Raw genomic sequence first — 23,929 nt, 5'->3', positions numbered from 1 at the left:
AGGTTCCCGAGTGAGGTAGGTGTCTTTTAATCTCCTGCCTGAAAGGTAAGGGGCTGGCTGTCAGTGTTCTAGAAACCAAGTGGGATAAAAGGCTGGGGAATGGAGATAGTCTTCATATGAACCTCCAAGAACACCTGGAGTCTCCCAGGCCCTTGGTTTTTCCTTCAGCACAAGGAATCTCCAATGTCCAGCTAAAGGGAAGAAGCAGTCACCAAGAACCACTGAGAAAGGAAAGGGCTCTAACCACATCAACTGCTTTCAAACAATTCTTATATTTAGCCACCTCTGATGCTCCTCCCCTGCAAACCCCCCCAAAATAATAATATGGTGACACCAACTCCTACATTTCAAACTGAGCCCCTCACCCATCTAATTACTGGTTTGCAAATTTTTTCTTGCTGTTGTTTCCTTTCCCATTCTCCCTGTCCTCGCAGATTGATTGCTTTTTAAAAATTCCCTTTATCTTAACTTTTGTGGGGTTTTAGGATAAAATAAAATTAGGTGTGTCCACTCAATCCACCATTTTTACACAGATCTCTAGGATGACTTCAAAATTTTTTTAATTGCCATCTTTTTACTGAGCAAAGTCAAAAAACAGGAAGTATAATTTATAACCATATAAAAGAAAGGACAAACGAGATTTTGCAGATGTAATCAAGATGAATGATCAATTTACTTAAAATAGGGAAACTGAGTGGGTCCAGTGTAATTACATGAGCCCTTAAAAGCAGAGCTTTCTCCCAGCTGAGGGCAGAAGTAGTCAGAGAGATTCCAAGCATGAGAAGGATGCAATGCATTGTTGCTGGATCTGAGAAAGAGGAGCCACATGCAAGGACCAGAGAGAGGCTCCAGGAATTAAGGGTAGCCCTGGTTGACAGCAAGGAAACAGGACCTCAGTTCTACAACAAACAGCAAGGAACTAGATTCTGCCCCAGAACCTCTTCTGAATGCAGCCTGCCTACCCCTTGATTTGGGCCATGTAAGACCCCTAAGCAAAGAACCCAGTTGAACTATGCTGACCTGGACAACACCATCCACCCATACCCCGAGCTACAACCCAAGTTATCCTGCTGGCTCCTCCCTGCCTCATTCTCCAGACTCAGCCATTCACCAAGATTCAACCTTTCCACCTGGCCTTCGAGGCTCTCAGTACTTGTACCTGCCCACAGGCCCATCCCAGGGAAGGGCAGCCATATTCCCAATGGAGCTGGGAACCCTGCTGCACCTCCAAACAGCACACCTTAGGCCCTGGACTGTCCAGGTCCTCAGAGCCCACTGGGTACTGGGGAGCATTCACTGGCCATAGGAACAGGGAGGCCCAAGGGGAGAAGTCTAGGAGGAGACAGGTGACTTTCAAGGGAAATGGGTTCCAGTAGGAGAGATGGTCACAAAGGCAGGCCAGAGTAGGCTGCCTCACTGCCCATGGGAATCACACACAGGAAGGACGTCATGCCTCAGCCCTGGGGCGCCGCCACCCTGAGAGGGGAAGGAGGGGCTCAGCTCCATGGGCTCCCCACTCAGCTCTGACTCACCCTCAGAGTCAGAAGTGTCTAAGTCCTCCTCTAACCCATACCCCTTAGGACCCAACTCCCCATACTCAGAGTCTGCCAGAAACAGTACAAAGTTGGACATGGTGGCAGCAGCCACTCACAGGGGTCTGGAAGTTTGACTCTTCGCTATGGGAAGACACTACAAAGCCAGGCAGGCGTTAGGGTGGGCCACCGTCCCTTATCACAGGGTCACAAGCACAGGCCCTGCCACACAGGTGTGGGAGAAGGGAGGTTCCCAGAGTTCAGAGACCCTCAGGCCCTAGACTGCTGGACCTGGGATGGCCTCCAGGTGGAGGTCCAGGAAAGCCTAGGCCACCAGCTCTGAGCCCCACCAGGCTCTCCAACGGGCCTAGGATTCTAAGTGCTGTATGAACTGGCTTCCTGTATGAAACTCTGTTCTTAGCAAACACAGCATTATGAGCTTCCACCACCAAAAACCCACAACCCCAAACCTGATGAGTTTGAGGAGCATCAAGGGGCCCCTCACTAATCTGGTGAGGAGACATCTGTCTACCTCAGTGCTGTCACCAGGGAAGAAGCTGAGGGAGGGAGGGATGTGGGTCAGAGGAGGGAAGCGGGGAGGTGAGGGCTCAGCGGGAGAAATGTTGGGCCTGGAACGGAGGTCACCTAATCCAGCAATTTTCAAACTTACTATTTTTATTACTTTTCAAGCTACAAGAGCTTTTGTACAAAGAGACTCTGACCCAGAAACCCAGCATGGAGGTGGGCATAGCAGGTCTCTTCAAGTGGCTGGTGGAAAGGGGAGGCTCCATGAGCTACACACTTGAAAATGACCGGCCTGGTCCAGCTGATCCCAAATTCCACAGAACAGGAGAATCACTCAAGGAGCTTTTTCCAAACTGCACACAGAGACTAGTTTAATAGGACTGTGACAGACCTGGAAATTCACATTTTTAAGAGCTGTCCTTCACAGCCATCAGTTTGAAGGGACCCCCACTGGCCCAATCTGGAACAATGTGAGCATCAAAATAAACAATAATACTAATGCATTTTAACTCATTGAATAAAGTAAGAATCCATGAGTCCATTCTAATATATATAAATGGATAAATAAACAAGTGGAGGAGAAGGGAAAGTTCTTTACAGCAGAAGGATAAATGTAAAATTAATGTAATTAAATCATTGCCACTCAGCAACCACAACAGAAATAACTGATAATGGGTTTTCAGTCTGTTCAGGCTGTTGTAACAAAACACCAGACTGGACAAAATACCACAGACCAGGCAGCTTCTAAAGAACAGAAGTTTATTCCTGACAGTTCTGGAGGCTGGGAAGCCCAAGATTAAGGCGCCAGCATGGTCAGGCAAGGGCCTCATCCTGGTTCAAAGCTGGCACCTTTTCACTGTGTCCTCACAGATGGAGCACCAAGGGAGCCCTGTGGGGTCTCTTGTAAGGGCACTAATCCTATGCTTGAGGGCTCCACCCTCATGACCTAAGCACCTCCCAAAGGCCCCACCTCCTAACATCATCAAACCAGGCACTAGAATTTCAATATGTGAACTGGGGCAGGGGATGACACAAAAACATTCAGACCGTAAACAGGTTCTAAAACCAGTTGATCAAAGTTTGATGAGAAAGCAGCATGTTTACATAGTCTCAAAGTATCTCCCCATAGGACACTTACTAATTACAAAGAACATAATAATAGCTCAGCAGTGGAGAAACCCGGCAGATACCGCCTTAACCAAGTGACCACCACTGTCATCACTAGTAATGAGGCCCTCAAGCCAACATCCATCCCTCCTGAGGGGATACAATGAGGACACACCACAAAATGCATAACCCAAGTCTTATCTTGACAAAAGATCAAAAAACAAACAAAACAAATAAAGGCAGAGTCTACAAAATAACTCATCTCCAGTAAAATGTAGAATTTGTGGCCATTTTCCTCTAAACAAACAAACAAAAAAGCATTTGGGCAACAAACAAGCCTGGGGCCCAAACACAGATCTTGAAGATGATTCATCAGGCAGCTTACTCAACTGCTCAGGCAGCACCAGGGTGGTGCCTGCCCACCCAGATGAGGCAGGGCCAGGTCACCCACAGCTGCTGCCCCCTAACCTCTCAAAAGGCTGTGGGGAAGGAGGCCTGGCACCGTCCTGGCCTCCCAGCTGCCTTCCCTCTGCTGCTGCAGGGGAAGCCGCCTTCTCACGTGAGGATGGGGAGCCCTGCCGTCATGGTGCACGGCACCTTGTGCCCAGATAATCACAGCAGGCCTGTTTCTGAAAACCTAAGTGCACACAAAATGTCTACCCCCAGAAGCCAGGTGCACACAAGACGTGGTAATCTGGGCCCAGTTTACAGCGACATCCCCAGCATGGACAAGAACCCATGAGGCCTACGTGCTGTGACCTCCAGACCTCAGGACCCAGAGGCCTGGACCCTCTGTCCACCCTGAGGTTCCCCACGAAGAGCCTAAGGCAAGGCCAGTTCGCGACTGAAGCCAAGTGCACAGCAATCCACCAGTGCCCTAACTCACTCTGTGAGCCCCTGGGGGAAAGGCTTTTGTTGTGGGAGATGAACATCTCAGGACCTGTTTCTACATGTCCCGGCACCTGCTGCGTGCCAGGCACCTAGAATGGGGCTGTGGACACCAAGAACTCGAGTGAGACCCGTGCCTGATGCAGGGGGCTCAGGACACGCTTCCCTCTGCTAAATGCAGTCAGGCAGGAGCAGGAGGGCAGGATGGGGCCCAGGAAGGAAGGAAGGAGGAGGCGGGAAGCTGGTCAGGAAATGTTCCCCACAGCAGTGGGTTTAACTGCTACAACCCAGCATGGTGGCAGCCAACAGTCTCAACAGAGCCCCAGTGTGGCCCCAGCTCTGGGCCGGGCCCTGAGGATGTCACCAAGACCCCACCAGTGTGGCTGCCCTTGCAGGGCTGACACAGTTGTGGTAGGGGCCACTCCTAACAGCCGCAAACATACTGAGTGACAAGTGGGCCTTCTCTCGGAGAGAAATTCTGCTCCAATAGCTGAGTCCTGGGCAGCCCTTAGGGGAGCTGCCCCGGTGCGAGAATGTGACCTGCCCGTCTAATGTAGGTGGGAAATGTTCTTTTTGCAGGGGTTGCCCTATCCCCACCCTCCTCTGCCCCAACACAAAGAAACTATATAGGAGAACTTAGAATTACACACATTTACTCCATTTCTCCATGCCTGAAAGGCATAAAACACTGTGGCTCTAAGATATTCAAAATCTTTGTATCCAAAGTCGCACAGTTCACTACAATATACTGTGTTTTAAGACAACCAACCAACCCACTTCACTCCGAGGTCAGCATTGGGAGCACTCCCTAATCCTGCCCTGGGCAGACAGGGGCTCACCAGGCCAGGGCAGAGCCTGGCTCCTGGCCTCCGAGCAAGGCAAACAGCCTGGGGTCAGGCTCACAGAGGGACAAAGCAAAAGGTGAAGCCCGCTGGAGAAAAATAAATAAATATAACAAAGTGCGTTGAAAATGTAAAAACAGAAGAGGAATAAGAGGGGTGGGGGAGGGAGAAGCAGATTTTTTTTTTAATGCAAATCAATGGTGGAACTCTACTGAAAAAAGCTGAGAAGGATCCGCAAAGAGATAGAAGATTAGCAGCTTAGTCCCTGAAACAGTCCCGGAAAGCCAGGGGCATCCCCAGGCCTGGGGGCCCAAGCTCACACCCACAAGCCCTCCACCCACCTCAACCAGAATGCAGGGGGAGGGCAGGCAATCCTAGCGAAATCCAGAGTCATCTCAAACATTTTTCCGCTAAAAAAAATAAATTTACAATCCCTTTTCTGGCCTATTTATTTGAACTTCAACATCTACCAAAACATCTTTATATATAGAATGCTTTGTGTTTCTACAAAAAGCAAACAACATTTACAACCTGATTTTGATCTCCTGTCGCCCAGCTGGACGGATGGGGCGGGGCAAATGGCACCAGATGGCCGAGGGAGGCTCTGCGCCCCCTTTCACAAAAGAGGGCTCCAATTACCTCCTCGGCTCAGTGCCCCGAAGTTGACCTCGCCAGCAGGCTTCAGGGAGCCAGCTGCCAGCCAAGGCGGCTTCCACGGTCCCCAGACCCACCTCCCAGACACTGCCAGCGCCCAGGGCTACCTGCTGCGAACTGTGCGCCCGAGGGGGTGGGAGCCACGGAGCCAGAGCTGGCAGAGCCCTTTAAAGTCGGCAGCTTTAAGGAGGGCAAGAGGGTGAAGACAGCAAAACCACAAAAGAGACAGAAGAAGGTGCGAGAGTCTCAGGGTGGGGCAGGGCGGGACGGAGGTGTCTGAGCCAGTGCTTCTCAAACTTGAAAGCGCATGAAATCACCTGGGAATCTTGTTAAAAGCAGATTCTGCAACAGCTGCTGTGGGGCAAGTCTGCAGCGCTACAGGCTCCCAGGTGTTGCCGGTGCTGCCCAGTGACAGGCCTGTGGGCAGTGGTCTGAACAGTGAGGGTGTAAGAGGCCCAAAAGAAAAACAGTAACACTGATGGAGGGAAAGGACCTTTAAGGCAAGTCATGGGGGAAAGCCCACCCACCTAATCGTGCGTCCACCGACAGGGATGCAATCAGCTTTCTCGGAGGAATGCTTTAACTGTAGAATTTGCTCAGTATTTTAGTGCATCCCACTGGATCCTCACAGGTTATTTTTATTCCCATTTCACAGCTGTGGAAGCTACTCTAACCAAATGTTTATCAAAGCTGGACTCCCTGCCCCTTGGATACCTTCCAAGACCACAGACCTCCTGTGACGGCAGGGCAGAAACACACAGCCCAGAACAGTGACAAGGCTGATCCCAGCCCAGCAGACAATGGGAGGAAAGCCATGGGGCACAGGAGGTCTCCCAGGGGGTGGAGGCTGGGTGGGGAAAGGCAGATAAAGGGCCAGAAACCCATTTTTGCCTCCTGGAATTTTGAACAAAATAAAGACAAAATGTAAATCTAGCCGCCACCCCGCCACCCCCAGGACCAAACTGGATATTTAAGTACAGATGGTATCTCTGTCTTATAGGTTTTGTTTTTAGTCTTAACAGCCTGGCCTCACTTTGTTGGGAGGTAAAATAAAGAGCTTTCTTTCCATCCCCGGAGGTTCCCCAAAGAGGGGATGTGGTATTTCCAAGAAAAGGGTCAATGCCATTGTCTGAGGCAGGACTATTTATCAGTGGGCTCCTGGTGCCACACTCAGCCCCTGAGGACTGCCCGTGTGCTTCTGGGCTCAGGATGGGTGGGTTTCACCACCACCAGCCCCTCAAGAACCTGAGGAAGAAATGCGCCAGGGAAGAGATACCCTCCGTTAACCCCATCTGATGACATTTCCTCCAAAAAGGTACCCTGAGTTGGTGAGAGGGGCTCAGTGTAGCGACCAAGCACTTTGGACTTAGATTCATAGAACTCAAAGAGTCACGGCTCAAAAATGTCCAAAGATCATCTGAGCAACCCTTCCATTTTCCAGAGACCTACGCCCATGGAAATGAATCGCCAAGGTCACCCAGAGGGCCAGTCGCACAGCTGGGACCCAACCTCAGCCTTCTCCTTACTTCCCTGCGCTTTTCCGGAGCAGCGTGCTGCCTCAGTCATGACCTTTCCCACACTTGCTTGGGCCCAACTACGCTAAAAGCTGCATCTGTGTTTCAATGCATATGACAGCGAACTTAGCTATTTTTGCTGAGTCTTGTACAACATTTGCTGAAACAAGGGCACTCCAAAGGGCAACCCTGTCCAGGGCTGGGACTTGCTTCCTAATTTGCGAGGTTGGCTGATAAGAGTCAGATAAGACAGCCAGGCTGATCTCAAGACGGATGGGTTTTGAAAAGATTAAAAAAAAATGCTAAACACGAATAAAAGTAGTGACAGCTCCAGAGTTCTCATACCAAACAACTCTTATGTCAAAGGCAGGGGGACTACATTTCAGATTCCGGCTGCGGTTTAGAAAGCTGGAGATGTATGAGTTGGGGCGGGCACACTTCCAGAAAGAGATGCCAGAGAGTAACCCTCAGCTTGGCCTGTGACCTCACACTGGGTGAAATCAGACCTCCAGGAGGAAGCTCATTTTGCCCACCAAAAACTGGGGATGAGAGACATTCAGATGCAAAGGGACAGGGGATGGATGGTTCCCCTCAGTTGGAGAAAAATTCCCACAACCACAGAGACCAAAAAAAAAAAAAACCCTACTGTTTTCTCAACTACCCCTGCCACTAAATGCTAAGAGCTCTTCCTACACGGCTCTTTCATGGAGAAGGACCAGGAGGTAAAGGGATCAAAATTTACGCTTGGGAGTGGCTTTTTCTGCCTAAGACCAGGAGGCTGGTGCTCCCAAAGGCATCCATGAACTCGCCCTCCCCCCCATCCTTCTCCCTCTCTCACACACCCTCAGTGGCACAAACAGGCAAGCCCTCTCTCTGTCCCCACTGTACAAGTCAGCATCACTGTGATCCAATAAGATGCAAGACCCTCTTTAAACAAACAGAAATCTCAGCACCACCGGGGAGCTGGGGGTACAGCTGGGGGAAGTGACGGTACAGCCGGCAGACTGCACGCCATCGACTCAGTGGGAAGATTCATGTCGTGAGGGCTTCCGCTGGTGCTGTGCGCCCGATGCCTGCTGCCTGCCCAGCCTGCCGCCGCCTGCCTGAGATTCAAGAGCCCGGAGATGGCAGAACAAAGGAAAATGGCCGTGGCTCAGGCAGCGGGGGGAGGCTGCAGGCCAGCCTGCCGGCAAGCAGGCTTTTCTAGAGCTGAGTGCTCCAGCGAGGCACAGGGGACACCGGGCTGAGCGCTGAGGTACAAAGGAAAATGGGGGCCTCAAGGCTGACAGCTACCCAGGCACACGCCTGGCCCCCACCCAAGGGTGCAGCTGGGCCGGGAGAGCTCAGGCACACACCACTCCCAGAGGCGGCGGGCAGGTGGCTGACAAGACAGGCACTGTGCACCCCTGCTCCTTGCCCAGCTGCTCAGAGCTCTCCCCCAGGGGGGTTCCAGGCACAGCTAGGGGGCTTGAGGGGGGGGAGGGGAATCTTGACAGAGGTACCCACAAAGGGCAGGGTCCCTCCAGATTTCCAGGGATGGGGAGCGCTGGGAGAGGGCAGGGTTGGGCTAGGCAGCTCACCCAACATCAGAGAACATGAGTGGGGCCCTGGAGTGGCTAAGATCTGTTCACTAAAGGACTTCTATTAGCATAATGGGCTCCCGCTACCAGCAACAATAGAGGCACTGGCCACCCCCTCTCCTCCTCCCCTCCCCCCAAAATAATTCACAATGGGAGGCAGCAGGAAACCGGGGCAGAGCCCATGAATAGCTCCACTGTCAGTTCCCAGGCACCACCTCCTCAGCCCCACAGGTCAGCCCTAGCTGCCACCCGGCCACAACAGAAACTTCTGTGCTGCCAAGCTCCAACAACAAGCTCCTTACAACAGAGCGGTGGGCATGGGAAGCTGTGGACTTCTCACAGGGGCGGCATGTGAGGGCAATGGTGGGAGAGACAGGGCAGAGACGCAGGCCTCAAACTCACCAGGTCAGGGTCATATCGGGCACCTTTTTTTTTTAGGGGGGCTATCTGCCAGCCAGCCCTAAAATCTCCCCGCTTCGTACCCTGCCCTTTGCAGGCATGGGGTGGCCAGAGCCAGATAGGGGAAGATTATGGTCCTTTCTGGGGTACACGGTGGCCACAAGGATGGGGAAACAGCCAGAGCACTCCCAGGACTCCCAGAAGGATCCCAGTAGATGGCTCCAACGTAAGCCCTCTCTCACATCCCTGCCTCCCTGCCCCAACCCATCCCAGGAAGAAAACCTCACCTGCCCTCACCCCCTGCTTCTGCTCTGCAAGGAAGCCGCCTGCTCAAAACAGAAAAACCCATCTATTATTTACACCAAGTGCCTTCTACACAGGCTTTTAAAATCACAGGGTGGAAGTCAGGCCCAGAGCAGCCTGAAGCGGCACAAAGCCAGGCAGAGCCTCTGGGCAGGCAGGAGATGGGGGAATCCCAGAGCTGCGGAAGGTCCAGTGGGGCCTGGACAAGAGGCCTCACACTAACCCCCGAAACCCAGGGAGAATCTGCTCTTCTAAAAGCTGATTCCCAAATCCTTGTTTGTTTCTCAGCCAGGATGCCGGACCTCACACCTGGCCCAATTCCTGCAAACTCCTGGGGCCGCTCAAGCCCACTCCCCACCTCCCCGGAACCTCCCTAGACCCTACCTGGCTCTGACTGCCTCTTCACACTCTTACATCACACTTTCGGGTGCACAGGCAGGCCCACAGGGCACAGCCAAGGGCTGCAAACACCAGGTGCCCTGGAAGCAGGCTGACCTGAGCTGAAACAGACAGACTACGGCGGGAACTAGCACCAGCACTGCAGTCCCTCCAGCTCTAGGCTCTGACTGCAGAAACACAAGATCCCTCCAAAAGAAAAACTCAGAAGTGTTCATGCTCCCTCTTGGAATCAAAACAGCGTGTTTCTTTTCTGGTCAAGCACCCCACGCCTGGATTCCCCGTCTAGCCATCTCTACGACAGACCTCTGAGCATGTACATGTGAAGCATTCCTGCAGCTCGGCTTATAGGAACCAAACACTGAAAGCAACCTCAATGTCCATCCATGGGGGGCTGATAAAGTGAATCAGGGTTGACCACACAGAGGAATAACATGCCGCCGTTAAAAAGAACGGCCTGAACTGCGTGTGCTGAAATGGAACAATCCCAAGATAAACTTTAGGGTAGAAATCAGAACTCCCTAAGTAGTGTACGGCATGGCGATAAACAAGAGGAGGCCAGAGACGCTTCACTAGACACCCAACATCTGGTGATGGTGACAGGGCCTCAGGGGAGCAGAACTGAAGGGGTCAGGGGTGGAAATATTAATTTTCACTATATATTTTTATGTATCTTTCATCATGTATTTTTTTAAAGAAAAAAAGTTAAAACTAAATTGACATTTAAAATTCCTAAAGTTCATGGCACAAAAAATTTGGCTTGTAGCTCTCTGCAGGCAGTCTCTGGCATCTCCCTAGAACAAGAAGAAGGGGGGGAAAAGGGGAAGAGAGTGCCAGGCTCTGGAATAAAGACAGACTTACCAACTCAGAGAGTTCCCTGCTCACAACTCCTCCCCAAGTCCCAAAATAGAAAGCCTTCCTAGGAAGACCAAGAGCAGATTTTGACCAAGGCAGAAGGGAAACCTAAGTTATTCCATACAGAGGACCATCTGTAGCCAGGTCCACTCGGTCCACGATGAGACTGTAAAGACCCCCAGGTTCTGGGGGCACTGAGCCGCAGGCATCCCAGGCCTCAGCATGGACCCTTCTCAGGGCCCTCCCCAGTCTTCAGTGAGGCTCAAGGTCCTAGTGTTACAAACTCATCCCAATTTTAGCAGCTGAAGAAAGCTATTTCAACAGATTTCTAGGCCTGGCCCAACTCCAAGAACAGGCTAAAAACAGTTTCTCCAAAATCCAAGCTCTAAACTCCAACCCCTTAACCACTAAACTCCCTGTACCTTTCAGGAAATGCAAGCTGCAAAATGGAGCTGTGAGATGGGTTTGCACATTTGTTCCTTACTAAAGGAATACGTACATGTTGTTTAAAAGCCTACTTTAACTGACATGTCAATAAATACTCTGCACTCAGAAGCACTGATGTATTTCCTCCAAGTGATTTTCCCCCTAAGGAACAATATAATAACCATCCCAGTCTCTCTCCTGCTTCTGAGGGGTATGACACAATGCCTATTAGAACCAGGACTGGCCAGACCATTTGGGTGAGACCACTCGGCGGGCGGGGAGTGGTTCCTGGATGGAGCTCTCTCTACCTAGCAGAAGTTCCCTGCCCCACCTTGCAGCCCACCACAAAGATCTCCTAATGACTCACAGACTGCCCAGACCACAGAGGAAGGTGGCTGGAAAGAGGGAGGATGTTAAGTTTGGCTCCCCTATCCTATTAGAGGCTTTCTGATGAGTGTTCAATGTTCGACAAGTAGCCCCCAAATTAAGGAGCACAAATGAGACTCCACAACAAGTAGAATCACGCAGGCACTTGGAGCCCTCAGACCTCAGCTGCTGGAGACAAGTTCCTGGGCCCTCAGTGGGCCCTCAGCACCTCTGGTGCAGAATCCTACAACCCTCCATCAGCCCAAGGCCGGCCCCTCTCTGACCGCCTTTCTGCATGAGCGGGCAGCGCCCTACACCCAGATAGGAACTGACCCTCAACACACCGAATCCTGCAGCCCCCCCGGCTGGCACTTGCCCCACCTCCCCACATCTGTGTTCCCACAGAGAGAGCTTCAGGACTCCCTAGTCCAGAGGGGCCCCGGACAGGCCTGCCCATCCCACCCCTCCACCAGGGCACACACCACTCGCACCTCCCTGCTCCCTCGGGAATGAATGAATACCCCATGGCTACCACCAGCTCTTTTGTTGACAGGCCCCCTTGTCCATGTTTATATCATTACTTGTATTTCACAGGAAGCAGCTAGGACAACAGGAGACGATGACAGTGGAGGTAGGATGGCCGCACAGAGCCACTGTCCCCTGCAGGGGTGGAAGCCAGCCCTCAGGAAGGGGGGAAGGCCCGAACCCACAGCCAGCAGATTTTCTGCACACACCCTTTTTTTTTTTTTCTCACAACAGCGGGGGGTCTGGTTCCTAACAAGCTGACTGTTGAGACAGGAGCACCCCCAGGAGTAGCAGACACACCCAACAGGGTCATCTGTGCAGGGTGTGACCAGACAGACAAGGGGGCAGAGAAAACCAGGAGGATCGGAAGGCCTTGGGCAGCGGAAGGAAGCAGCGGGGGATCAGGCCAGAAGGCCCCTGGAGCGGCAGTGGGGGAGAGGGAGGGGATCACCCACTGCACCTCCCTTGGCCCAGCTCAGGCAGATTAGACAGTCGGGTCCCAGGCCTGTGGGAGAGGGAGATCCATAAAGTTGTCAGACTGGTTTGCCCAGGATGCAGAGAACAGGAAACACAAGGTACACAGGCCAAGGAAAGAGGGTCAAGTAGGGAGGGTTGTCCAGAGTCAAATGGCTGTTATCCGGCTCCCAACAGATCTGGCAACAAGGGCAGCCAGCATTGGCCTGGGGGCGGGGGGGTGGGGGTGGGGGGCACAGGGAACCAAGGCCACGGGTCCATGCTGTTTCTTGGATGCAGAGGGCGGTCCAGGGGCCAAGAGTGAAGGAGCCAGGGGCCAAGGAGCCAGTAGATGCTGTAAAGAAAAGGACTAGGGTTTCTGGAAACAAGGGAGTGACGCCCACAAAGAGGGGCACCACTCCTGAGCGACAAGCGTGAGTGGTGATGAGCTCAGGCTACTGCCTCGTACACTGACAGTCTCTTTTTGACCAAACTAGTCAGGATCCTCTGAGCCCTCTGCCCCATGAGGCCCAAATCCGGGCTTCTGTCTCTGTCCTTGTAGAGTCCAGTTTTAGCAGGAATCCCGCTAAGGCAGTTTAGCCAGGATCTCCTCCCACCCTCCATAGCTGATCACCTTCCACATGTGACCAAATTCCTCATCCTCCCCGTGTAGCACCTGCCACGTGACACCTGATCACCCCAGCCTGCCTTCAGCAAGAACTGTCAGGTCAGTTAGCAAAGAATTACCCTACCCGCCTATAAATTTACCATCCATCCACTCACCCACCTCTGCTCCCGGCTATAAATTCCCACTTTTCCTTGTAACATCTGGGGTTGAGGCCAGTCTCTCTCCCCTACTGCAAAACCCCATTCGCCATTGTTGTAGTCCTTACACCTATCACGACACTCCTGAATAAAGTGTGCCTTACTGCCTTCACGAGTGTCAGAATAATTTTTTTTAAACAATATGGAGCTCCAAGTCTTCCTGGACCCCTCACCCAGAGTGTGAGAACCGCTGGGATTGGGGCTGGCCTCCCCGACCAAGCCCTGGGGGTCAGACCCTGTCTGTCTGGCCCAGGGGTGAAGGGCTGAAACCAGACAGCCAAGCTGCAGGGTGGTCGGACATTAGGGAGGTCATCTGGAGAGGAAACAGGGTCTCTTCGTGGCAATGGTCACTCAGTGGGCAACCAGGGCCTTTCCTTGGAGCAGCTGGTGGCAGCAGCCAGAAGCCTGGAAAGAGCAGGGATCTGAGCAAGCTGAGTGGGCACCCCAGACTGGGGATCAAAACACTCCAAAAGCTGAGAGTCACACATGGCCTGAACTGCTGCAGTGGGTGTGTAGGGCCCAGTCGCCCATCCCTGGGAGGCCAAATCTGAAGCTGGGGCGGCCATATCCCTTATTTCCACCTGCCACTTTCCAACAAGCCCGGGTATCCCATGGTGCCCTGATGGGCTTCTGATGCATCAGCACAGACCCTGCCTTGGAACTGTGTGTCCTGGGATACGCTGCTGCCCTCGACCCTCCCAGGCTCACCACTCAGACTTCAGGGTGTGGATGAAAGAGATACAGGGGACACTCATTTAATTCCAGCTGCTGTGAGGGCCCCTCTCCGGAGTATCAGGACCACAAATTCCTCAAAGCCGCTTTTTTTTTTTTTAATGCTTCCTGGGCCCTGCAGAATAGACTGGCACAGGCCCCAACAGCTAGTACAGGTAAACAGGGAAAACACAGACAGGGGGTTCATCGAACCTCTCCTCAGGGTCAACCTCTGCCCAGCCCCACGTCCTGACCCCTCCCCAAACCTTACCCGTGCAGGAAAGCCCAGCCTCAGCTCTCCCAAATTCCAGGACACACGCAGAGTCTGAGGCAGCACCAGGAGTGTACCTCTGACCCAGGATCCCAATGGCCCCGCCACGGCTCGCAGCCACGCAGCACAGGCTGACAGAGCCCAAGAAGGGAGGAGCTGGTCCCTCCTGCTATCCAGCTGATGGACATCAGGGCTCCAGGAACTTCTCCCTGGCTACTGGGCGAGCAAGACAGAACAGACCTCCAGAAGCCTGCCCAGGCCCACTTACTCTCAGATTACCAGCCTGCGGCCTCTTGAGGGAAAACCACAGCAACGCCCAGCCAGGCCCAGCCCCGCCCAACCACAGCAGGCCCAAGAATGGAGGAAGTGGGCTTCCCAGAATCCTCGGCTGGTGAGCACTTTGCTGAGAGCCGTCAGCGTGATGGCAGCAGTCCTAAACCAGGGTATCACCCTAACTCAGGGGCTGCACACACTGCTTCTCAAACCTGAACAGTGTATGTTTCACAGTAACTCCACGAGGGACAGGAAGGGCAGATTCTTCTCACTTCACAGATGAGAAAACCAAATCCAAGAAAGAAAGAAAGAAAGAAAGAAAAAAAATCAAAGACTTGTCTAGGTCATTCAGCTAGAAAGTAGATACAACTCTAAAGCTGGCCTCACCACTGTCTACTCTAGGTGCTGGACAACATTACTCATCGTTATGTTTAATTGGCACTAAACATTTCCTACTAGCCAGGCCCTTTGCTGGTCCAACACAGCCACTTGCCCTGTCTGAGCCAAAAAAAAACATGCCGTTAAGGGAGAAAACAGATGTTGAGACATTATGAATACCTCACTGCTATAATGAAGATAAGACAAACCAAGAACGCTGGCATTCACTTAGACCAAAGATTTTCAAAGCACAGGTCTACACAGTCCCCTGAGGACTCTGATGACCAGCCAAGAATGGGACCACTGCTGTAGACCACCATTACCTCTCTCCCTCTATTCCAGGTAGGAAAGAAAACAGAAGCCCTGAAAAAGGAGGAGACATGCCTAAGGATAGGACGTTACCACAAGCAGAAGAACCTGAAGTCTCACCACCTCCACCAGTGTTTCTTGACCCTGCTGGAAGTCACCAGGGACAAAGCCGGTGACAAACCACAAAAGCAAGGTCCACAGGGTAGCCAGCCAGCTCTTTGACACCCTGCAAGGGTGGCCCGGGTGGAAAAATGCAATTAACAAAGGGGTTCTAAACCACTTCGCAGGACAGAGAACCACCCCAGCCCCATATTCAAGCCTGTCCTCCATGTGGCTCCATCCTTTAGTAATCTCACCACCTTACCTTTCCATACCCCTAGGCCTGCAAGCTCAGCCCCAGAGTCTCACAGGTGGAAGGGGAAGGGCAAGGCCTAGAAGGGTGCTTCTACATGCTCCTGCTTCCAAGAAAGGTGGCTGTCCCTACTCACCACATACAGACAGAGCATGAGGAAGTCCAAGAAGCCCAAGGGCTCATGTGCCAGGGCAGAGAGGAGGAGCAGGAGCCTGCTTCGCTTCCCATAGGCAATAATATCCCTCCTTAAAGGCGACCAGGACCCAGCAGCAGGAAACAGGAATCCTGGAACCCAGTTTACAGCCCCTAGCACCAGGCTAGGAGCTAAACAAGTGCTTAGTAAGAATCCCTGGCCTGGGACTCATCACTAGTCCTTGGGCTCATGAACTAATGAATGAAAAAATGAATGAGCAAAAGAAGACCCAAGAGACTCAAATAACTTGCCCAGGGTCAGAGGAGCAAGCTGCTTCTGCAGACCACCTCTTACTACCCTAATAAGCATTTTTGTTCACCATACCTCTGTCTTTCAAATGTGGCACCTCAATTCATCTTTAACCTAAATGACATTTCTTTGACTAATTCGTGATCGATGTTCATGGTGACACAGAAACATATGACACTCGGACCCAGACCTTGGGAAGAAGTCACAGAGACGGCACAGTGGTAGGCAGGTGGCAGGCATCAGTGCTGTTCACCAAATGTTTCCAGTCCTCTTTCGCTCCCCACCCTGCAGGGAAGTACGGCCATGTGACTGCTTCGGCCATGAAATGCCACTTCTGGGTGGAAGCTTTAAGAGCCAGGGTGAGATTCATCATGTTCTCTGTTCCTCTGTCCAAGTGACCAGGAACATTTCACTTAATCAGCATGGGTCCCATGGTGAGAACAACATAAAGCAGACATGCGATGCATGTGGTGTAAGAAATCATCCTTTGTTGCTTTAAGCCTCCGAGATTTGAGGATTGTTACCACAGCAAACTCTGATCTATCTAGACAGATACAGGCAATGACTCGCTCCCACTGTGCATGGCAGTGCTGGTCTTCCCATTCCCTGGCCTTAGGGAGACAAAAGCTACATCACCAGTCAACCTGCTATGTGCCCAGATAGTTGAGATGCTTTCAGAAGCAGGGAACATAAGGGCACCTGCAGTGAAGAACTTACTAGTTCCTTTGTGGGCCAGGCTTGTTCAGTGTATTAATCAACTTTAATCACTTCTGAGAGGAAGGCATTATCTAATTAGGTATGAGGAAACCCGGTTCACATTCAGACCTTAAGAAAGTTACTCTGTGACCTCTCTAGGCCACAGTTTCATCCTCTGTAAAACAGGACATTAACATTATCTACCATACTGTGTCGTTTCACGGATTAAATGAATGAATACGAGTAAAGCTTCTAGGATAGTATGTGGTGTAAGTCTCAATCATTAAGTCTCAATAAACTTACTATTACTACACATTTTAAAACCAGCAAAGGTTTCCCAGGACCGGCACAATGGCACTTTACAGGCATTGCCAAACTGAATTCTATCTCAGTTGAAGTTAAACAAGTAACAAGTCAAATCCCTGAGCACACAGTAACCTAGAGTGAGACCTCAGAAAATGTTTCCACAACCCAGAGCTTCCAGATCTCCCTGCTCCCTCCCCTCCTTGGGAATTCAGTACCACCAGGACCTGCAGGGCAGGGTGCCCTCCTCTCCCACACAGAACACGTGCTTTGTCCTCCCACTCCCAATCACGGGAAAGGAGGCGCCCTCACCTGCCCTCAGAGATTTGCACAGCTGCCCAGCTGGTAAAGGGGGGAACTTCCCTGGGCAGCCAACCCTTCTGCAGCCCCTTTCTTTCCATGCCCTTTCTTCCCAGAGGCAGCCACAAACCTCCAAATGCACCAGTGGGCTTGAACTCCTGTTTGCCTGAATAATGCTGCTAAGCAGAGATCAAGCTCAGATTAATAAACGCTACAGAGCATCTACTACATGTCCAGCCTGGGTTCTAAGACCACACAGAGCTGCCAGCCAGCTGTGAGCCTGGAACAATGCTTGCAACAGCTCCTGGCACCCCACAGACTCTCAACCATGCTTTGTTGAATGAACTGAAGACCATGTTTGGTAGTCCAAGCAGTGGAGTTCAGAGATGTGGGGATGCAATAAGAGGGGAGGGGAAATCCGTCTGGTAGCCTGGGCTTCCAGGGCTTGACCCCCAGACATTATGGATCCTCATGATGGGACAAAGCTTGGAGACAGCTGAGAGAGGAGCTAGAAGGGCAAACGGGGCCATCATGGAGGAGTACGCGCTTCATTCTGAGGGTGCCAGGGCCCAGGAGGATCCCTGGAAACAAGGGTGCTTTGGCCTTCCACAGGGCTGACTGAATGTAGAGGGGATGTAGGGGTGCTGGGGTGCTCTGATGGCCTAGGCCCCAGGTTTCCCTTCACCAGCAGGGAAGGGTGACCCGAGCACTCTGCAGGCACTAACTTACCCTACTTTGAGGTCAAGGGGAAGGGGGAAGGCTACTTTTGAGGATTTGGCAGGCAGCTCCACCCACTCCTATCAGCCCCAAGGCAACCCCCATCTCAGAAGACAGGAGGACTCCTACGGAGCAGACCATGGGAGAGAGCACACCTGCAAAGGCTCCAGTGCAATGCCCTGCACTCATGGCCCAGGACGACTTGATGCCCCCAGACCCCAGCGCGCTGCTACACAGCGCCGCAGCCAGCCGCCAGGGCAGTACGGGGGGCCAACCATTTCCCGACTCCTCACAGCACCGACCCCTTCTAGCCTGAGACCAACTTCTATGGGCCTCCCGGATTCGTGTCCCAGCAGTCCCGGTACCCAAGTCCCTACACAGACACACACACCCCCCATACACACACACACACACACCCATACCCACTGGCGGCACCACCACTCCTCCCCGCAGGAGCAGTGGCCCCGGGACGAGCCAACTCCGCAGCCACAGACCCAACTCGACCGAAGCTCCAGTTAGGTCAGGAGTCGGGCTTTGCTCCAAAGCACAACCCCAAACGACCAACACGGAGAAGCTGGATCACCACCTACTCAAACTCCGCCCGCCCCAAACCCGTGCAGGGCAGAGTGGAACACACGGCCGGGGTGGGCGACTTGGAGCACACTCGAGGCGGGGCGGGGAAGGGGACCGCCCTCCCCAGTCCGCGCCACCCTCCACCCCTGGCCCAAGCTCCGGGCAGCCGAGGGTCCGTGACGGAACCGAAAGGAGTGCCCAACCCAAGGCTCGAGGCTGGGGAGAGGGGCAGAGCCCAGAACCGCGGCGGTCCGACCCCTCCCTCCCCGAGTGCTCCCACTCCCGCCCGGTCGCAGCAGGCACCCGTCCGGGGACACGGACAGGGCGAGGGCGGCAGAACCCCGAGCGCCAGCCGGGTCGCCCGCTTCGGCTCTCACTCCGCCCGGCGCCCGAGTTCGGCTCAGCGGGGTCCGGGCCAAGGCCTCCGGCCCCTCACGGGCGATCTGGGCAGACAAAGCCAGTGCCGCCCGCCGGGCCGCCCCCGGGGCAGAGGCGAGGGAACCGGAGGGACCGATCCTGGACATGGGGAGCAGTCCTAGTCCCCAGAGGGCGCTCAGGGGGATCGGCCTCAGACAATGAGGGGGGCAGGGCCCGACGCTCCAGCGGGGACTCCGCGCTCTACTCACCCGGGCGCGACGGCGGCGGCGGCGGCGGCGGCGACGACGACTGCAGCGGTACGGCCGGGCTGGGCCAAGGAAGTTAGAGCAAGTTCGGCGGCGCTGGGCGGGAGGGCGCGACTCAGGCCATCCGAGCGCGGGGGCGGGGCGCGGAGGGGCGGGGCCGGGGGCGCGGCGCCCGGCGGCGGCTGAGAAAGGGGCGCCACTTCCCTGCGCCGCCCGGCGCGGCCCCGCCCCACGCCCCGCCCCCACCGCTCGCCCCGCCCCCACCGCTCGTCCCGCCTGGCCTTCCAGCCCGCGCCTGGGCAGAACCGGCGGGGCCCGATCCCCGGCCCGCCTCTTCGTCCCGCTTTGGGCGGGGCCGCAGGCGGGGGCGGCCTTAGTCGGCGCTCGCCCCTTGGGTGCGCGGGGCAGGCTGAGCCCGGACCCGCACCCAACGTTTGGGGACCGGAGCAATACGTGGACGCCACGTCGGCCTTGTCACTGACCCCACCGGAACCCAGCCTGAGAGAAGCGCGAGTTGTGGGTGCACATCTCGGGGCTACGGGGGTGACCGGGTAGAGAGGTGAGCGCAGGGTTAGAAAAATGGCTGAATTGAAAGTACTGGAAGGCGTTCCTGCCGGGCTTCGGAGACTGGGGATGGGGGTGGGCTTCAAGACTGGGGTAGTAAATTAATATTTATTTCTTTGCAAACCGGCCGGTAAAGACTGGCTGCTTGTAGCCTTCATACTAAAAATACCACGCTCTCTTTCGACTGCCTGCCGAGATTTGTCCCTCACCTTCATCCTGACAAGATGGCTGAGAGGATTCTTGCGGGGGGAGGGGGGACTGAAGGTACAGCCTGTGTTAGAGAGGTATTCACATCGCTGGCTGGGCTCTGATGTTAAAAAGGCTGACCTCTGAAGTCTCAATCCGCCTATCTGAAAAATGAGGCCCAGGCACGCCTCATTTTTTAATGAGCCTTAAACTCATTCAGGTGGAGGAGGGCTAAGCGGTTTGCTCTGGGGACAGCAGGAAGCTCGGATCTGTTAAAATTGGGCCAAGAGGCTAGTTGCACCACATTCTAGTAAAAGCAACCAACAGGTTAAGTCCAATCTAAGGAGGAGATCTTGAAAAGGAACTGTTCAGTCCATTCCCAGTTTTTTCTTATTAAGGGGGATGCAGTCTGCTTGTGACACCCCAGGCAGCTCAGAGACCTCCTTGGAGAACCTGTCCATCCATTCAGCCTCGAGCAGATAGTGGGTGCTTGATTGAGCGCCTGATCTGTGCCAGGCCCTGTTTTGATGCTGAGGATTCAGCAGTAAACAAGACAGCTGAAGCCTCTTGCTACATAAGGCTGATTTTCGGTGGAGGACACATTATTGCAGGTTGAAGTAAATGCTAGGACAAAAACAAAGGACTGGGATAGAGAACAAGAGCTGTTTGTACTTTAGGTGGAGCCAGCAGGGAAAATGTCTTTGAGGAGATGATGGTGAAATTGAAGTCAAGAAAATGAGGAGATAGCTTTGGGAAAAACCAAGCAGAGACATTCCAAGTCCAGAACAGTTTGTGCCGAGGCCCTGAGAAAGGTAAGCTGTGAATATGTGAAGGAGCTGAAAACAAAACAGTGTGGCTAGAGTAGCAAGCCTGGGAAAAAGAACAAGGATGAAGTGGGGAAGTGGGCAGGGACCAGGCCATGCAAGACTGTGTTTAGCAATGGAGACTTTTTATTAAACCATTGAGGGGTTTTATGCAGAAGACTAATGTGTTCTGATTTTCTGCTGTGTGAAAATAAATTGGGTGGGTGGCAGGCACAAATAAAAGCAAGGAGATAATTAGACTGTTATGGCGGCCCCGGCCAAAACTAATGGTGGTTTGGACCAAATTGGTGGCCACACTAAGGTGAGCAGTTGAAAGATGCTGTTTTGGACATGGACACTGATAGGATGGATGTAGGGGCAGGGAATAGAGAAACCAAAGATAACTTTGAAGTTTCTGGCTGGAGTAAGTGGGTGAACAGTGCCTCATTTATTGAGTGGAGTAGCCTGGAGGAAAGGGACTACAGTTCAGGGTGGCACATCAAGAATTCTGTTTTAGGGGCTTGCCTGGTGGCACAGTGGTTAAGAATCTGCCTGCCAGTGCAGGGGACAGGGGTTCAATCCCTAGTCCGGGAAGACCCCACATGCCTCGGAGCAACTAAGCCCGTGTCCCACAACTCCTGAGCCTGCGCTCTAGAGCCCGTGAGCCACAACTACTGAGCCGGCGTGCCACAACTACTGAAGCCCGCGCACCTAGAGCCCATGCTCCACAACAGTAGAATCCACCGCAACGAGAAGCCCACGCGCAGCAATGAAGACCCAACGCAGCCAAAAATTAATTTTTTTAAAAAAAGAATTCTGTTTTAGTCGTGTTGAGTTGAGATGCCTGTCAGAGATCCAATTCAACTGTCCAGTCACTAGGTGCTCAGAAGAGAGGCCTGGGCTGGGGGTGGGGCTTTGGGAGGCATCATTTTAATGATGGTAAACACCTTGGGATCTGAGGGAGTCACCTAGGTTGAGGAGGTAGATGCAGAAGAGGAGAGGGTTCAAGAGGGACCCAGAGGAGTCAGACAGAGGAGCCAGAACAGGAAAGAAGACTGAAAAAGAGGCTGGGGAGGTGAAAGGAGAACCGGGAGAGTGCTATGTCCCAGAGACTGACAAAGCAGTGTTTCCAGAAAAGAGTGGTCAGCTGTGCTAGATGCTACTTACAGCTCAGATAAGATGAAGAAAGGGAAGGATCCTTTGACTCTGGCCACATGAATGTCATTGGTGCACACGATAAGGACGGTGTTCCAGGAGTAGTGGGGTGGCAGCCAGACCATGGTAGAGCTATTGTGTTTGGACAGCTTGTCCAACAGGGAACACAGAACAGGGAGAGGTCTAGAAAGGGATGTGGAATCATAGGAGGCTTTGACAGAGAATGCTAGATGACCCTAATAGCCATTCTCCCCCATTTCCTTTATTATAGACTTTCCAGTTCTAGCTGGGCACATGGCTTCCCTGAATAAAAGCAAGTTTCTAGGACTCCCTCATGGTTCCGTGTGGTCACATGACTCAGTTCCAGCCAACAGGAAGAAAGTGGAGGTGTCCACGTGCAACTTGTGAGAAGTAGCTTTAAAGGGAAGTGGTGTGCTTATCTCAGCCATTGCTCTCTCGTGCTCACTGGAATATGTAAATAGAGCTGCAGCCAGCCTATTCAACTTTGAAGCGGTAGCCATGTGTTGAGGATGTTAGTGCAACAGGTTAGAATAAATCTGGGTTCCTAATGTTTAGGGAGCCACCGTACCTGCTCTGGGCTACTACCTCTTGATTTTGTATTTGAGAAAAAGAAATTTCTGTCTTGTTTAATCCTCTGTTTTCCAGTGCTCATAGCCATATCCAATTTTTACTTTTGTTAGGATACAAAGGGTTTTGTCAAAATATGGAAGTTACTAGAGCAGGTTTGAAGACTGATAGGAATGATGCAGGAGAGACGGCAGGAGTGATGATTCTGAAGAAAAGGTGGAAGGAGATGTTATGTGGGCATGAATGGTGAAGACACCTCTGGTAGAGGGATGACTCCACCATTATTAAAAAGGGGGGTGTGGAGGCAGAGAAGATGTTTCCAGTGAAGGTTGCGATTGGAAAGATGATCATCCACACCTGATGATTTCTGCTTAACCCTGGATGTGAAGGAGGTCATGAGCCTAGAACAAGAGAGAGTAAGGCCAGCTTTGTGAATCATGGACCCGATGATGTTGGAGGTCCCGCCAGCCTGAGCAGCCTCAGGGAGACAGCTGCTTTCTGGAACAGTTGGCCATACTGCTGCAGGGCATGAAGAGGGTGAGGGAAGTGCCCACAAAACCGGCAAGGCCTCCACCCCTCCCCCACCAGGCCTCACTGACAGTTACTTATGACACTCGCCTGCCATTTCCAGCTGCCCTTTGAGACCCACCAAGCTTTACCTGACCCATTTTTGCAGTAATACAGGGTGGCTTCAGAAAGCATCAGGGACACTCAAAGCAGGGCAGGCCCATTTTCTCTTCCTTTCTTAAAAAGTAAAAAGAATTGCAGTGGTGATCATTTTGAAATGTATAGAAATATCAGGTCACTATGTTGTGCACCAGGAACTGCCATAGTGTTGTAGGTCTATTATATACTTCAAAAAGCAAACAAACTCATAGAAAAAGAGATCAGATTTGTGGTTACCGGAGGTGGGGGGGTGGGGAGAAGGGGAATTGGATGAAGGTGGTCAAAAGGTACAAAATTCCAGTTGTGAAATAAAGAAGTACTAGGGATGTCGTGTACAACATGGTTAATTAACACTGCTGTATGTTACATATAAAAGTTGTTCAGAAAGTAATTCCTAAGAGTTCTCATCACAAGGAAAAATTTTTTATTTTTCTTTTATTTTGTATCTGTATGAGTTGATGGATGTTCACTAAACTTATTGTGGTAATCATTTCATGATGTATGTAAGTCATATCATTTTGCCATATACCTTGAACTTACACAGTGCTGTATGTCAGTTACATCTCAATAAAACTGGAAGAAAAAAAAAGTACAACGTAACCAAAAAACAAAATAAAAGAATTGAGATATGGACAGTCCCAACTCATTAAAGGACTGTATTGTAAACAATGACTTAGTTTACGGGCTAGCCCCTAGAACTGTAATTGCCAAGAATATAACTGAATTATTGCACAGACTGCAAGCCTGAGGTATAGATTATGGGAACAAAAAACATTACAAGGAGGGGTAAAGGAAAGAAGCTGAGAGTTTCTTCTTCTCCTGGACATGG

The 23,929-nt window shown here is 52.4% G+C and overlaps 1 protein-coding gene and 1 long non-coding RNA gene across 3 annotated transcripts in view; one reads left to right on the top strand and one right to left on the bottom strand.

Annotated features, from left to right (window-relative positions):
* TSPAN14 (tetraspanin 14) overlaps window positions 1-19,252 on the bottom strand; it is a 55,636-nt gene extending 36,384 nt beyond the window's left edge. Inside the window, exon 1 of one of the 2 annotated variants that reach the window (XM_068547994.1) lies at window positions 19,142-19,252. The gene's annotated coding sequence lies outside the window, so the exon portion shown is untranslated. Of the gene's footprint in view, window positions 1-14,172; window positions 14,376-19,141 lie in introns of those variants that run through there. The other variant, XM_068547995.1, reaches the window with a different exon arrangement.
* Window positions 19,253-19,442: 190 nt separating this feature from the next.
* LOC137767665 (uncharacterized) lies at window positions 19,443-23,337 on the top strand. Its single transcript, XR_011074554.1, has 3 exons — window positions 19,443-19,697; window positions 20,566-20,700; window positions 22,118-23,337. It is a non-coding gene; the product is annotated as an uncharacterized lncRNA (long non-coding RNA).
* Window positions 23,338-23,929: the final 592 nt, after the last annotated feature.

Source organism: Eschrichtius robustus, chromosome 7 (genome assembly GCF_028021215.1).
Source record: "Eschrichtius robustus isolate mEscRob2 chromosome 7, mEscRob2.pri, whole genome shotgun sequence".
Taxonomy (NCBI): Eukaryota; Metazoa; Chordata; class Mammalia; order Artiodactyla; family Eschrichtiidae; genus Eschrichtius; species Eschrichtius robustus.
This window is presented reverse-complemented; position numbering and strand designations above follow the sequence as displayed.